At 39.7% G+C, this 17770-nt stretch overlaps 1 protein-coding gene across 1 annotated transcript in view; it reads right to left on the bottom strand.

Annotated features, from left to right (window-relative positions):
* LOC122804788 (protein mono-ADP-ribosyltransferase PARP14-like) overlaps nt 1–17770 on the bottom strand; it is a gene marked incomplete in the record, with an annotated part of 1493437 nt that overhangs the window by 1100443 nt on the left and 375224 nt on the right.

The raw sequence follows: 17770 nt of genomic DNA, 5'->3' as shown, positions 1-17770 counted from the left end.
TTAAAAAAAACCCCCATTACCAACAGTTCAAAAAATGCATACAAGAAACCAAGATATAATAATCCATGAAAAAAAGAAGTAGCTATTGATTACTGAAATTGCTATACCCAGGGATTACAATGTGTTATGTTTAGAGACACACAGAGTTATAAAACAGCAGCATTTGCAAGCAGAAATGAGAGAAGAAAGATACCCAGACAGTTCTAATAGTATGCTCAACAGTTAGTGCTGAGAAGAGCACTATTGGCTAAAATGAAAGACAAACAATACTAGCTTGATTAACTCTAATTGTACTCTGACTTTTCAATTCCCATCATGCTATTAGAAAATTAAACTGAGGAAATTCCTGTCTCTTCCAGCCCATCAATACACAGGGGCAGCTGAACATGTAGGCAGCTTGTAGAAGCAGGCCAATATAGGAATCATCATCCCCTTTTTCCCATTTACATGGGGTCAGTGTATCGTATTAACTGTCGCCAACTCTCTCGATTCAGTGCCACTCTCCTGCCTTCTTCAACACTCATGCCTGACTGTCGCAGATCTTCTTTCACACAATCCATCCACCTCTTTGCTGGACGCCCTCGCTTCCTCTTACCTTCTTCCTGTCTGTCCCAAATCTCCCTCACCAGATTGTCTTCTGCTTTTCTACACATGTGCCCATACCATCGTAATCTGTTCTCTTTGATCTTTTCTGCAATTGGAGCTACTTTGTCTTCTGCTCTTATGTCCTCATTTCTTCGCCTGTCCTGCAGTGTGCATCCTACCACCTTTCTCAGGCACTTCATTTCCATCACCTCTAACTTCAACTGTTCTGCCTTTACTGCCCAGGTTTCTGTACCATACAGTAGTACTGGTCGCACCATTGTCTTGTACACCTTACTTTTCAGCTTCTTTGGCATTCTTCTGTCATATACTACACCTGATACTCTATGCCAGTTGGCTGCAGCCCCTCTGATTCTAGCTTTGACCTCTTCATTCAGACTACCCTTCTCCTCAACCACCCCTCCCAGATACTTGAAGCTGTTTACCTGTTCCACTATCTTCCCATCTATCTCTATTCTCAGCTTCTTCTGATTTCCCCAATCTGCTGACATTACCACGGTCTTATCTGTGCTTAGCTTCATCCCATGTGCCTTCAGATTTGCATTCCATTCTCCTATCCTTTGCTGTAGTTCTAGATCAGAGTCTGCCTGTACTGCCACATTGTCTGCATACATCAGCTTTGTTGCTCTGACCCCTCCAACCTGTTTGCTGATGTAGTCCATTACCAGTATGAACAGCAGTGGGCTCAGAGCTGAACCCTAGTGTACACCCACTCCCACTGGGAACCCCTCACTGAGGCCAAACACTGTTCGTACTTGAGTCACTGGGTCCTTGTACATAACCTGTACTAATTCTACCAATGCTTCTTGGACTTCAAACCACCGCAGTACTGCCCAGATCAGCTTTCTTGGGACCTTGTAATATGCTTTCTCCAAGTCTAGGAAAGCCCAGTTTGACTCTCTCCTCTTCTCTAGTTTCTTCTCAAGTATCTGTCTCAATGCAAACATTGGGTCAATTGTGCTGCATCCTGATCTGAATCCGAACTGTTCATCTCCAATCTTACATTCTACTATTCTGCGTATCTGTTTATCAATCACCCTCTCCAGAACTTTCATGCAATGTGGTAGGAGTTTGATGCCTCTGTACTGTCCACAGTTGTGGATGTCCCCTTTGTTCTTGTACACTGGCATGAGTATGCTTATTCTCCAGTCATCTGGAATACGCCTTTCTCTCCACAGTGCAATTAGTACCCTCAGGAGCCATTTCTCCCCTAGCTCACTCAGCATCTTTATCGTATCTACTGTGACCTCATCTGAGCCTGCTGCTTTCCCTGACTTCATTTTCCTTAGTGCTGCTCTTACTTCTTCTAAGCTGGGCTCCTCTTCTATTCTCATTGTAGGCTTTTTCTGGGGCAGTACCGCTTCTGTGGGGTTTTCTTCATTCAGAAGCTGCTGGAAATACTCCTTCCATCTGCCTTTGATGTCCTGTGGGCTGGTAAGCAGGTTGTTGCTAGAATCCCTTATGAAGGGTGTCTGACTATCTTCTTTATCTTTCTGTCTTTGCCTTGCAACCTGGTATAGTTTCTTTGTGCCCCTTACTGAGTCACTTTCCAGAAGCTGATAAGAGTGCCTCTGATGCCCTATTCTTTGCTATTGCAACTTCTTTCTTAGTTTCTTTGTTAGCCAACCAGTAGTCCTTCCTAGCTTGGTCAGTCTTTTCAATCTCCCACTTCTTCCTGCACTCCTTTCTTTTGATTACTTCCTGCACTTCTGCATTCCACCAGCAGCTTTCCTTATGTACCTTATTTCCATACCTGGCTCGGCCACATATCTTTTCTGTAGTCCTAACACATGCTGTTTTAGGCGCTGCCACTCTTCTTCAACTCTACCTATTTCCTCCTCTTCTTGGGGTGCTAGAGCCCTGAGTAATTCCTTGAACTGCTGTTCTTTCTCTCCAGTCAACTTCCAGGTCTTCAGCCTGGTCTCTGTTGACCTTAGAGCCTTCTCTGACCACTGCTTGCAGCTGATTGTGGCAACTACTGGTTTATGCTGTGAACCGACTGTTTCACTGGGGATAACTTTGCAATCATGGATTTCACCCCAGTGCCTTTTCCTTACTAGGAGGAAGTCTACCTGAGTTGCATGTTGGCTACTCTTGAATGTGATCTTGTGACTGTCTCTCTTTCTGAACCATGTGTTGGCTACTATCAAGCCATTTGCCAGGCAGAAGTCTAGAACGGCTTCTCCTTCTTTATTCCTATTGCTCCACCCATGTGGACCCAGGCAGTCCTCATATCCTGTTCTGTCTGTCCCGATATGTGCATTTAAGTCACCCATTATCAATACCAATTCATGTTGTCCTGCTTTATCTAGTAGGTCCTGCAACTGCTGTCTGAATGCACTCTTTTCCTCACGATCACAACCCTGCTGTGGGGCATAGTCTAATATTATGAATACTGTCCTATCATTACACTGGAGTCTGATTGTAGGACAATATAGGAATGTTAGTGCTTTAATATTTTATAGTTATTTGATTTTATGATTAATACATACTGCACGCCAATCTGATGCCTAAGTTGTTTTCTCCCTCCCCTCCCTTTGTCACCTCTTTTTCCTTTTATTTAGCAAGTTTTCTACTGTCAATTGTGTCTCTACTTTATAAATACTTTCTTTCTAAATAATATGTACATTATATGATTACTAAGCTGTTATGTAAAATTGCATTCTAGTCTTAAAATAGTATTGTACCTGATGTTGCTATTATCTGTTTAGTGGAGCTCATCTCACCGGGCCTCTACTGAAAATGGACATATATCCAGTTGGACTAGCCTGGTCAACAAATGTAAAATAAATAAATAAATTTCCCTCCACTTCTGTTTACATTTTCTACAGAAATTGCCATGGTCTCCACCTCCCATTAGTAACAGTCATCCGCTGTATCTCATTTGGCTGCAGAGGGAGAAGGGGAGACCAGGCAATACTCTACTCACCACAGGCATGAGTCCCAATGCCCTGCTATGGGTTCTAAAGTCTCCTTAACAGGCAGTTTAAACTTCAGATTAGCAAAACCTCATTTACAATAGCCTCACTCACCAAAGTATCACAAAGCCTCCTGACTTTCCCCACTACTCTTGTCCCTTTTCATTAAACAACTGCCAGCCCACATTACTCAAACACCTATTAATCTATAGGTCAACAACATGGTTATCCATAGATTCCACCATTCACACACCAATAAAAGACAACTTGAAAAAGACTTGCCCTCCCTTCTCTAATCAGTTAGTAAAGAATCTCTTTCTTAACAACGAAAACCAAAGCCATGATTCTTTGACAACAAGCTAACAATTGCCACCATTACTCATAGTTAGACCACAGCATCAAGAACAACCTACACCAAACTGAAAAGGTCCCCTTCCAAATGAAGACCTTAACCAAACAGAAAAGTGAAACCAGAGTCTTCCCACACTAACATTTAATCAAAAAATTTAGTACCTTTATCTCTGTTATCAAGGCTTCATCAGAGTGCTTACAAAAGTTTAAAGAACAAGTAATCCCCTGGTAAATAAATCACATGACCCATCCCATCAAGTAGAAAACAATGAAAGTAATAATCAAAATATTTTATTTAAATAAATCATTTTAAAACCAACTGGTACTTATTCACATTCAAAAAATAAAAAAAAATGTATAAACACAAAAACTATTACAACCTAGCAGATTTCTAGTTGAGAATACAGTTGATAGAAAGTGTTCCGTTCAGACCGGTTTTTGAGCTGCATTTAACGTCAACTGCCAAAGCAGTTTTTGATATTTGAGCTGGTGCTCCTAATTATTCCCTCAAACATTTAGTGGGATTTTCTCAAACTTTAAAAAAAATACAAACTTCTAAAAATTATTACATCTGTGTGCGTTTATAAAGTGTATTTGTAATATTTCAAGTATTAATAGTATACAAATACTGGTAATTTCTCTCTAAGTTGTAATTTGGTTTTACTCACATAAAATGAATCACAAGTAACATAACTTGTTATGTAAACCACATCTGTAACATTACAGCTGAAGGACCCCCCCCCTCCCCCCCACACATACAATTATTTTTGATAATCTGGATGCAGAAATGCTTTGACCATTGCTAATAAACTTACATTGTTTACACACTCCATATTTGGTCATCCTGCTCTAGATCTGGGCCACTAATGCCCCCCTCCATCTTCTCTTTAATATTCTGACCCTTACTGCAAACATCTATAGCATACATGTTAATTTACAAAGTCCATTGAAAATGTGGGAGAAACAGATAAATGTAGGTTCTATAAAGCAGAATTGGAAACAGTATCACATGCTGGCTGTGATACCTAGAATTTCTGTGGTGGAAGTCCCTCTAATTATGGACTGGAGGTTTTTTTTGAGAATACATCTCAAAGAAAAGTATTGATTACAATATAGTAAAACCATACTGGCCTCAAAGTGTACTTTATTGTTATGTGCCCTGCAGTTTTGTCTTATTTTTTTAATGGATTGAAATTCCCTTATTTTACACTTCTACACTTCATCTAGGAAAGCTGTGCCTGTCTGCACTGGATAGCCTCAAGTTTATAAAGATTATCCTCAACTGCCTCATCTCTTCATGGCATCATCATTGGAGAGAGGTCTCGAAAGACTAATACCATATCCTTTAACTGGCCTCTGTTTGTTTTGTAAAACTGGATGTTCAGTTTAATAACACAACAGACTATTGGAATAAGTTGGATTTCTGCAGATATTTGAAGCCAAATTATTTCTCATCTGGTCCACAAAAAGATGGACATCCAAAACATTGAAACTAATCATATCATGCTGACAAGTAAAACTCATATCTGTAGTATAGCTGATGTAATCCATAAAATAAAATGTTCATCACTATCCCCATCCCCCAAAATCATAAAGATGTCATCTACAGAGTGTACCAGGCCTGAAAATGTTCATTAAATAAATTACTTTACCCAGTACCACATAACATTTGCATAAACTAGTGTGCACCTAGCACCCATTACAACACCCTTTTTATGGAAAAAAGCATTTACCCTCAAAGTACATAAAGTTATTATGGCAAAATAATGTCCAAACAGTTCTCTAAAATATTAATCATTAATTGCCATTGAACATTGTGTCTACTGAAATGGCCTCCTATAATCAATCTAAAACTAACCTATGTGGAATACAGGATAACGGTTCCTTTATGTTAGCCATTTCAAAAATCCATTCCCTTGATCCTACAAGATTCCAAACGCTCTAGGAAATGCCAGGAGTCATATAGGGTATGTGTTTTTTCTCTGAAAAATGTTTTCCACTTATAATTAATACAATTAGCTAATATCTCTTAAAGATCCTGAAGGACACTATTAGCCTATAAGGTAAGTCTTCTAGGAACCTGTGTAATTTGGGTATTCAAAACACCACAGGTATTACAAGAAATTTAACTAACAGGTTTCAAGATGTTGGCAATACTTGTTAAAGCCAATAACAGTGCTAAGGATAACACAACTAAAGAAATCAAAAGACTCAATGATTTAATCCCTTCTGATTTTTTGTGCTGCACCAGCACTGAACTGAAATGCAAATGGCTTCTGTCAAAGAAAGGAAAGCAATGAACTAAAAGCCATGCTTATTAAATGGGATTAGTATAGGAGATGGCTGATTAGAGGGTTCAAAGTTCCCTTTTCATTACGTTGATGTTGGAAGGTGGAGGAAATGTGAAAAAGAAATAGGGTATCTGTTTTGGGAGTGTCAGTGATGGCTAGATGAGTCAGATAAGTTAGAGAGAAGAGACGTTGAAGGTCAATTTTAGAACATGTAGGCATGTACTGTCAACCCAGGGCATAAGAAAAGTAGGGACAAAGTGAGGCTAGGTTAAGAGAAAGTACTGGATGGGTATACTAATGGTATTGATAAAACTATTATGTCAGCTATAAAACAGTATGGTAGGAGTCACATTATCCTTCATGTTCCATTAGGGTATATGCACTGTCAAGTGTTGTAGTTAAAAAAGGAGGTAGTCTATCCCAAAAGTGGGTGGTGGTTTGGAGAAAACAAGAGTGAATTAATATGAAATGTTTACATTGTCACAACAGTCTAAATCCTTCTCCGAGGACTCACCTCGCTATATTCCTCACCCTACCCACTTCCCCATATCATCAAATTTGCTGTAGCTATCACCTATCACCTACAACTGAAAAGGCATGCCCTTTCAGCCAAAGGATCCAAACATAACCCTTAATCAAAACTTCAAGTGAAAAATTCTAACCGTATTCATTGCTGTAACCTAAATCCTTATTCACTAGCCCCACCTTGCTTATTAAAATACGCATCGTCAAGAGGCGGACTCTAATCGTACCTACAATCACTTCTCCTAATCAAAACCCTAATGATCTTAATACTAATAACCACCTAAGATACCTATAACTTCCACAAATAACCAAAGTCCTCCAAACACAAAATCTCAACCTCTGCAACCAGCCATTAGTGTTTAATCTGAACATCCCTCAGATGCAAACACATTACTAAAAAGATTCCAACTGCAAATTTGCTTCAAAAAACTTCATACCAAACCAAAAAATAGACACACTATTTCTCCCAAAATGACTACATTCCTCCACCCACCAACTTAAATGAATAGAAAGTGAGTATTAACATTAACATTCCTCTCATCCAAGCCAGCAAATTTTTTTCCATACCTCCCAAAAACATCAAACCACAGCTTCCTCCTCTGATCTGCACATATACAATCTAAATGCCCTCAGTACCTGCAAAAAGTTAACTGAATTACATGCATGGCTAGAACTACACCACCCCCACATTCTAGTTATAACTAGAAACCTGGTTAAGACCAGAAATTAAAGAAGAGGTAGTATCCCTCAGGAACTTTATCATTAGAAAAGGCCGAACCAGCAAGAGGTGTGGTGTAGTGGCTATTATCTATCACACCACTTTGCAACTCTACAATCACCACCAACTTTCCCACAAAATAACAAGAAAGAACTACGTATGACCACACTCTTACTCAGCCTAACATCCATAGCTGCCTACATCCCATCCCCAAACAATACTAGTACATTTGAAAACATACTTTGCTATCTATCATCCTCTCTAAATCAAGAAAACATTCTGCTCAGAGACCTCAACACTGACTGGGGCACAAATATCTCCCTCCCATAATATTAACCGCTATTATTTCACACAAATTACCAAAGATCAAACCAGAAAAGACAGTGACAAAACAGGTATCTATCCTAGATTGCTTAATAACAACCAACCCTGAAAAAACACAGACTAGCTGGAATACTCCACGGCATTTTAAAAGACCACTACACCTCACCTACTTTAACAAGAACTATAACGAGCCTCCCAAACACCAACATTTTAACTCCATAAAAAACCTATGTAACTGACAAATCAATGACACCCTAAAACAATGCAACAGAGAGCCCCCTTAAACACCTTGCACTAGATGCGGTAGTCTCCCATGTCAATACTTCCTAAACATTTTAAATTAGTAAGCCCTACTATGGCATAAGAGGGAAATTAAATATTACCCCCCCTGAGGGAGATGGACAAAGCATGGAAGATATGGCACAAACACAGAACCTAAGCCACTCTACAAAACCTACCACTGTCTCAGAAACCACCACACCAAGACCAAAGTACAGGTAAAAGAAATTTCTTCTCCACAAAATCAAACTGCTCATGCAAACTACCTGAAAATTTTCTGGAAAACCTTAAACTCTTGAAACCCTCTCCAAACCCCTTTCCAACTGATACTAACAAAAACATTGCAGATAAATTCAGTAATCATTTCTTAGGTTCATAGACGTTTGGGTTACTAGGCTAACAGCTCTAGAGCTCTTCCAGGACTAGCCAATATTCATCCCAATTTGCCCCAATTGGCGATGGTTAGGCGAGTTAAGTTTGCATGGTTTAGGTTATATGCTAATTAATATTGACTTCCTCTGTCCAGGAGGGACATGGGCACCACCCCAGGAGTGAATTTGCAGTCAACCATCCATTGATATAGGTGGCATTTGAAGAGGGTCAGAGAGAGGGCTCTGTTTCACGTCAATTGGAAGCTTGTTCCAGAGAAGTGGCAGTCTCTATGAGATGTGTCTACCTCTCCAGCATGACCTGTTCATGTCAGAGGCTAGATTAAGATTCCTGGAGCAAGTGACCCTTGTGCAATTTGATTTACTTATGTGTAGTAGTTCCATGTGGGCCGGGTCAGAGACTGCCCTGCAAGCCAGGCACAGGTCATCCCTTAGCAAGTAGTAGGAGACTTGTTTTGTGTACCCTCTTGTTGCAGGTATTTGGTGAGGTACACGAAAAAGGGAGCATTGCACTCAATTATTGGTCTGATGAGGGCAAGTATAATAGGATTATAACACTTTGATCTAGATGCAATGCCTTTACTTATAAGACGTGCCACATAGAAGGATTTTCTTACTACTGTGGATACGTGGTGGTCAAAGTTCAGACTGCTATCAACCTGAGTACCCAGATCATATACCACTGGGTCTCATTTAGGGGGGAGCCATCTATAATGTAATTAGCAGGGATGCCAGCCTTCTCAAAGGAAGTAATAATGCATTTTGTTTTTTTGCATTTAGCTTTCATCCGTGACTTTGGCACCAGTCATTTGTCTGCATTAACCCTGTCTGCAGTATATTAACACAGTTGGGGGACTCGATGATTGCTCCCAATTTGCAATCATCAGTGCACTTTGTTGGCCACAAGTCATCCAATTTTGCTTGGACTTCTGAGAAATAAATTCTAAACAGAAAGGGGCCCAAGCACAGAACCCTGTGACATGCCACTGGTCTTTTGCTAGAGGTAAAGTCACCCGGCTTTGACAGCATGTGTCCTGCCAGTCAGCCAATTGGCAACCCATATGGTAATGCAGGGGTTAATTCCCTAGTCAGAGAATTTCTCTATATTACTGAAATGGGGGACTGTGTCAAATGCCTTGGCTATGTTAAGGTAGGTGGTCTTTCTCTAATCCAGGGTCTTGTTGACTTTCTTGAAGAAGTCAACTATGCTTAACAGGCATGAACTACCATTAAAAAATCCGAACTAAGTTGTGCCAGAGTTTGGAGTTTACCAATGTCCTTGTTAATAAGGTCCATAATGATTCTTTTCACTGCCTGGCAGATGAGGATAGTCAAGCTTATGGGCCTATAATTCCCAGGGTTGGTTGATGGTCCCACTTTGTGTAGAGGGATTACTGTTGCTGTCCTCCATTCTGCTGGAATATAGCCAGCTCATAGGCTGTGGATAAACAGGGATCAAAATGGGTCTACTAGATCATGTTTTAAGTTGTTCAAAAGGCAACCCAGGATGTTGTCTCATCTCACTGATGCTATGTTTTTGGCCTTGGAGAGCAAAGAGGTAACCTGCTCTCTTGCGATAAAAGACTGAGGAATGGTGGCAGGTATACTTTGAGGGATAACTGGAGGGGACAGGGCAGTGAAGTTTGCTCCAAATCTGTCAGCTAGCAGGTTGGCTATTACCTCCAGTTGGGTATGAGCGGTGCCATCCACAACCAGTTCAGCGCATAGCTGGGTATTCCCTTTTATATTTTGGACAGTTTAAGAAGGTCTTGTGATTATCCTTAGCTAAGGAGGCTATTTTTGCTTTGTAATTATCTTCGGAGAACTTGACAAGATCTCCAATTTGTTTAAGCTAGAGAGGGATGTTGTCCTCTGCTAAGCCAGTTTCCTCTTGTTAGTGGACAATTTCTTTCTCTTGTTGTATAGCCTGTTAATACTAGGGGTCCACCCAGATGGTTTGTTTTTTTTTTGGCCAGATCTGGTCAGGTAAAGCCATTTCTATGAAATTGCTTAAGTGGTTACACAGGGCATTGGTGTACACCTCTGCATAGGAGCCTGTGTTATCTGTTTTTTTTTTTTTGGGGGGGCGGTTGAAACTTCTTATGCCATCACTTAGTAGGAGGTAATTTGTCTTTGAAAAATTCTTAAGCATTTTTGAGCTTGATGGGGTATCTGGTCTTATAAATACATCAAATGAGACTGGTTTATGGTCCAATATGACCAGGAAGGACATCACACAGGGAGTGCAATGCTCTCCCACATTGAGTACTATGCCCAGGACATATGAGCCTCTTGTGGGTGTGCTGAAAAGTCCAAGAACCTCAGAGCCAGCATATTTGTGGTTGTGTACGTTTCCTGGTCGATGGTAGGATAATTAAAATCACCCATGAGTAAGGTTCTGGGCTGTATGGGAAGTGACTCCAGTAAGTCCAGGTATGCAGTATGCTTTTCCTGGCTCATGGTGGGGGACCTATAGCTAGCTATGATATGGTAGGTGGCTTTGCCTACAGATAATTCCACACAGAGTAGCTCAAGACAGTCGTACTGTTTGACCAGTCTAGAGGTGTGCTCACCCTTAATGAAGACAGATACCTCCTCCTTTGGCTCTTTTAAGCTCAGTTTGTGGTCTGAATGTATGGAAGGCATTGTAGCCCTGCATGGCTGGGGTGCTTTCTGGGCCTTTGAACCATGTCTCGGTGACTGCACAGATGTCAGCATCTTCCAAAGTAAGGAGCATTTCCAGGGAGTGCAGGTTCTTGTTTATACTCCAAGCATTAAGCAACAGCACCTCAGTTTATCTAGACAGGACTTTATGTTGGGAGGTTGGTTATTTTGACACTACCTAAAAAAGGAACAGTAGGGGTGGATAATGCCTCTGCCAGTATTCAAAAGCCTAGAGGAGAAAGGTGCAGACCATCTCTGGCAAAGCAGTGTGGCCTGTCGACCATGTCTTCCCAGGCTGACAGATACTGGATCCCACTGGACTAACACCAGAAGCTAAGCCAATTGTTAAAGTTGATCATTTTTTGTTTGTATTGTGGCATCCTTCATATGGCTGAGAACATATGATCAAACTTTTAAAAGTTTGAACGGTCTGAATGGGGATCTCCATAGAGCGCAGAATGGGAAGATTTCCCTTTACCGTAATGTAGTGTGATCTTGGAGTTGGTATATTTAAATAGCAGGGGTGTGTGGGTGGGGGAGTGCTAGCATGGTTTAGTTTTTTGTTTATTTTTATTTTCACATTTTCAAACATTTAAATGTTCGATCATATGGTCTCGGCCATATGAAAGTCGAACATTTGGATGTTCGATCATGTGAAGTAGACCCCCTCTCTTCATATAGTCCAGTGAGGTAGATCTCAAGTCATTCACCCCCATATGGACTATGACAGAGTCATACTGGTACTTGTGGTTGAGTGCTCGACTAACTTGATGGATCCTTGCACCTGACCGTAACCCACTCCTTATCAAGCCTGTCTCTCGATGGAGTCACCTATGACCAGTATATTAGGTTTTGTGGTGTTACACCAGTGTCTCAACAAATAAGACCATAAAGCATTGTGTTACGTGTTGTGGTTGTTTTTTGCATTGTTATGTGTGTATATTTGGGAGGCCCCTCATCTTTTGGTAAGTTACTACTGAGTACCTCCGCATACGTGGGGTTATGTATTGTGTCCTTGTTTAGTTTGGGAAGTGTGTGCATGCTGAGAACCTGTTTGGCATTCAGTTTATCTTTATGTGAGAGTCTTGCCTCCAATTTCATAGTGTAACTACATCTCTCACATAAAGTATTTGTTTCAGGAGTAAGTGGTTGTCAGTATACATGCAACAATTTCTACATTGCCTCAGAATGTACTCCATCAGGCTGGCCAGAGAGATGATACAAAACTTGATAGCAGGCTCTTACTGTATGTTTTATTAGGGAAGGGATGGAGTTAAATACAGAGGACTCTTTGCTGGTAGCATTGTGACTACAAGAGGGACCTATACTTTGTATTGGCTAAGGCTGATCAATAAGGCAACACTGCTTGGTAGTTGATCCTAGAACAGCAGGAAAGCTTGGGAGGGTTTTTACTGACAGCTGTGTGGGAAAAAATTGAGCTTCTAGACTTTTGCATCTATACAGGGCACTGCTAACAGCCATTGCGGGAAGAGCAGCACCACTTAAATGTGAGGCTTAAATATGAGCAAAGAGAAACATGTTTTAAGCTAACTACTGATCAGGAAAGCACCCACTAAGCTTTCCACCAGTAATCCCCTACTTGGAAAGGTTAAATCAGCATACGTCTGCCACAAGGGTACATAAAATCACCTTCTTAATGTAGAATACCTGGTAAATGCTTCATCTCCCAGGCCCCTGCTTGTAAATGTTTGTTCTCCCAAACCCCTGCTTACACTTATCAAGGGTATCAGAACTTTTCAGAGATTTGGGATGCATGGCTAGATTTAAAAAGGCCCTTGTGGTCATTAGTCTAGTAAACACCTATGAACCTGTGGAGTCCAAGTGTAACAAGACCACACAAACTACTTACAACCTTATCCTGCTCCCATCCCAACCCAACTCATCCCAATTTCAGCCCATGTCCAACCCTCCAAACTCAAACCCCAGCACTACCCCCCAATTTAAGTTAAAAAAATGTGGACAGACACTATCAAAAATGCATCAAACTGAAGCCCAAACACTGCCACCTGATAACTTACCAGCTTAATACCTTAACCCAGCTGCTGCCAGTGTTAGCTACTCTGTGTCCATCCTCATTAACAGATCCATAACAGAAAACTACTTCCCCACCTTATGGAAAGCCTCCTTCATTATTCCATTACACAAAGGTGGTACACATTCACTGAAATGTCAAACTACTGCACCACAACAATCCTACCACCACTATCCAAAATACTTGAAAATGTCTCCATCAACAACTCATTACCTTTCAACTCAAAACAATTACGCTCTCCTACTAAATAAGGCTTCTGACCTCACAGCAGCACAGGAACAGCCCTACTTCACTTTCTCAGTACTGTTAAATCAAAGCAGAAATTCAGGTCTACTTTTCTCCAACCCCTTCCTTGACATATCAAAAGTTTTTGACACAGTCTCGCACCAACTGCTACCAGCCTCACCCCCTCCACATTTATATGGTTTACTAGTTACCCAACAATCACACCCTTTCTGTGAAATGGGAGGACTCCACTCCATGTTACTACACATCACAACAGGTGAACCCCAAGCCTGTACACCTGAGCCAGTACTTTTAACATCTTCATAAATGACAAGCAGAAAAAATCCAAACTTGTCACCATCATTCAATATGCAGACAACTGTACCCTGGTCAGCCTCTAGCCTTTCAACCCTCAAAGACATCACACAGGAAGCTTTCTCTTCTCATTAAAATTGGTTAAATTAATCGCAATGGCTCCAAAACCCAGAGAAAACCAAACTTCCCTTATTCATTTCCAGAACTCGTATTCAGAATACTGCTTATCTGAATAATCTCTCCTCCAAGAACATACACAAACAGAAAATGTAAAAGACACAAGTAAATAGCAATTATTACTGAAATTTGACCTTCACATTAGCTCCAATATAAAAAAGTCACAGTAAACTAGGCTCACTATATAGAAAAAAACACATTGACTAAAGAAATAAAACAGCTGCCCTCTCCATCCTCCACCCTACCACTACCCTCTTATATGCCCCTACAATATTTAGCAATCTCAACTCCTCTACTAAATAAATTAGAAAGTTGCTATAATAAAATCAGTAAATTTGCATGTAGCCTCTCTAACCACTTCCACCACTGCACAGCCCTGGACACTAAACAGGCTTCAACTCTATCACTGCATCTTTTACCTGACTTGTCACTGCCCACAAGATATTACACCACCCCTCAATACCCACTTCACTAGACAAAATCTCATTCACTGGCATGTGACAAACATGCCTCTATGCTCCTCAGAACTTAAACTTAGCATACCCAAAAAATAAAAAAAACCTGACTGCGTGACTCACTTTTCTCTGTCAGCACCTAAAAAGCTTGAAACAATCAAGTCACATCAGATTCCTGAGTAATCTACACACTCTACAACACTTCAAAACTGCTTGAAAAGATCACCTGAAAAGAAAAAATATGCAAATGCACATTACCCACAGGCTGATATCTCTCAATCTTCCCTCATTTTTCAACAAATGTTTCCCTGTACCATTACTGGAGCTTTTCTCTCCAGGCCTCTGCTGACACTGTGAATGTTGTCCCAGTTAAACTTTCATGGTAAACAAAAGCAAATAAATATGGCATTGGACGCCAGTACAAAACAAATTGTTCAATAATTCTGAAGACTGAACATTACTGATGACTGAAAAGAAAGGTGAAACAAAAATTAGTATCTCAGTATGACAAGGAATTAAGGAAATTGAAACATCTACCAACTTCAGATAACCTTGTGGTAAACAAGGACCCTGCTTTATTTCTTGAGGAGCATGGAAAAGAGCAATGGAAGAGAAAACAAATTGGGCTCTGTGGGAATATAACAAAACAAATGAAAAATGCATTAAATAAGCACAATAATGAGCTGATGCAGTTAAGGAGGGAAATCAGTTTAAAAAGATCAACTGGCTGAACAAAAATTGCCACACGAGGAATTAAAAATGAAACAAGATGAACCTGAGGACCAATCCAGGAGGGAAACATGAGATTTTCAACAATTTCTGAAAAGCATAAAAAGGATTATTGCAAAGGTTTTATAGTTTAGGCTATAATCACATGGACAGAATACCTGCACCTGACATGTATAGCGCAATCACACAGTTTGTATTCCCAAGGCCAGTATGGTTCTAAAGAAGTGGGATTTCTGTTATAGGAAGGATATAAACTAGCAATGGGCAAGAAAAAACCCACAGACTATTATAGAAGGAAATAAGCTGAGGGATAAAGACAGGTGGATAGATAAAAAGTCCAGAATGGCTAATGTCTATTATGTTAATATAGTTTGATTACTTTTATATGAATGTAAATTTGCCTGCGTCAGAAGTGATATTTCAATAAAGGTGTTTGAAAAAAAAAAAGAACGGGCTCTTGTGAATAGAATTTTACATTTTAATGTCACAAGAATTTGCCACTAAGCTAATTGTTAAACCTAACAGAGTTTATGGCAGTATGTAAAATCTGAAGTTTTATTTGTGCTGCTGAATAAAAGTAATATTTGGTTTTAAAAAAAAAAGTGGGAAAGGAAAACCTTTTAAATAAAAAGTTGGAGAGAATGAGGTGGTGGGGCAGGAAGACAAAAACATTTGAAATTGCTAATTTAATGTAGGAACTGTGAAAACTGATAAAAAATCATATCTTATAACTGAAAATAGAGATTTGTAAGTCATAGCACCAGAGATGACTGTGCTCCATAACATTTTGCATCTAGAGTAGCTGCCACCTTTTGCTCTACCCTAGCTATTCTTCTACACAAAACTATACTTTTTATCCCATATCTGACAATCACACAAGAGGCGAGATCTAGCTGTTGTTTGAAGAAAGTGGCAATGCAATCTTGAGATGAGCAGTGCATTATGGGAAGGGGAGGAGTGTGAAATGTTGCTAAAGAGAGCACACCTGCAATAACCACTCCAAACTATTACAATATGCAGATAGGATAGCTTCAATACACACATTTTCAAGATCCAAATAAAACTATAAAAAGGACATTTTTTCACGTCACACTTCCACAAATTTTTACTTGCATGCCAACTGTCAATTATTTACCTGTATCCAACTGCATTTCCAAGCCATGTGCATTTCATACATCTTTAGAAAAATGCAGATTCTTCAGACTTCCATATAGTATGGTACTTTATCAGCACATGAAGTGATTCACAAAGCTGATAAAGCTACGTACATTTCCTATATCTTTAGAAAAAATGTAAATTCCTCAAAAATGTGGTACTTTATCAGCATCAAAATGTTCACAGAGCTGGAGCATAAATAAAAGGAGGACTTATTGTTTTTAAAACTTCTAATCAAAATCAGCTGCAAGCAATGGGCAGAGATCACACTGACGAAGTTCTATCCCAGTCAACAAATATCTATGCATGCAAAGGGGAAAAGCTGGCTGTCTGTGTATATAATACTGTACTACTCGTGATTTCTAGCTGTGCTTTTACAGGAACTCAAACTCTTTCGCTATTCCTGTCTTGTAATTCAGTTTCTACAGACTTGGTATGGTGTACACAAGTCTGTGAATAACAGTAGTACTTTTATTCACACCATGTTTCTCATTTGAATATGCACTGTAAACTTGCATTTTAGTTTACAGTAAAATATTGTTTATGAAGCATTATACCTCTGTTCGCTGAAATGCACAGCTGGGCTTTTCCTTCATGTTCTAATGCAGTAATATTTATAGAGAACTCTAATTTACCTTTAGCTACGAGTATGTGCATCTGTGATACATAAAAGCCATGACAGCCTACTTCAGTCCCCCACCCTACCCCCCTTGCCTTGAAAACTCTGCAGGTGTGACTGCCTGCAGGGGCTACTCCAGGAGTCAGATGCAACTTGTAAGACAGCATTGCCCTACATGGTGTAGGCTGTCTTAGACTAACAGACTTAATTGTATGTCCTAGCAAGTGAAATATGTACAGCAATCTCATGCTGACATATGAACATTTATCAAGTAAATAGAAAACAAATAAACCACATATCTGGATTTTCCTTCTTCTACATAGTAAAATTATATGAAAATTGCCCATACCCATACAAGTATGTTTAGTGAGAATAAAATATCATTCAAGTATCATTACCATTAAGAAGAATGAAAATGCAAATTATGCAACTGTAATATGTAAAAGGACTGCCATATTTTAATCATTTGGCAAGAATTTGACTCCATTGTCCTCCTCCACTATCCCTCATCCTTTCCTGATTTCACTAGCAGAACTTCAATTTGGCTTTGAGGTACTTATCTTACAAAATGAGGCATGATCATGTCAAGATCACTGGTATCCTTAAAGCAAAACTGATTCACTTCAGCATCTTCAAAGAATATAAATTCTTTATTCTTTGAGAATATGGGCCACTGACTGAATGCCTCATCTACAATGACATTGTGGACAAAAGTGTTGTAGATCAGATAGCATATCGCTGACAGCATTTAGAGACAGTACTGCATTGTATATGCATATTTCTTTTCCATAATGTATTTACTATCAAAAACAGTAAAACATGAGCCATATCTTTTAGTTTGACACTGTGATGTTAAACTGTTTTGACAATTTCCAACACTTTGTGATAGATAACTTGCTGGTTGCTTTTACTTGCTACCCAGTTTGGTCTGAAAGGAAAAAAAAACTAAGCTCATACAGTCCATATAACATCTAACAACA

This window comes from Protopterus annectens, chromosome 6.part0, assembly GCF_019279795.1.
Source record: "Protopterus annectens isolate FY-2018-M chromosome 6.part0, PAN1.0, whole genome shotgun sequence".
Lineage (NCBI taxonomy): Eukaryota > Metazoa > Chordata > Ceratodontiformes > Protopteridae > Protopterus > Protopterus annectens.
This window is presented reverse-complemented; position numbering and strand designations above follow the sequence as displayed.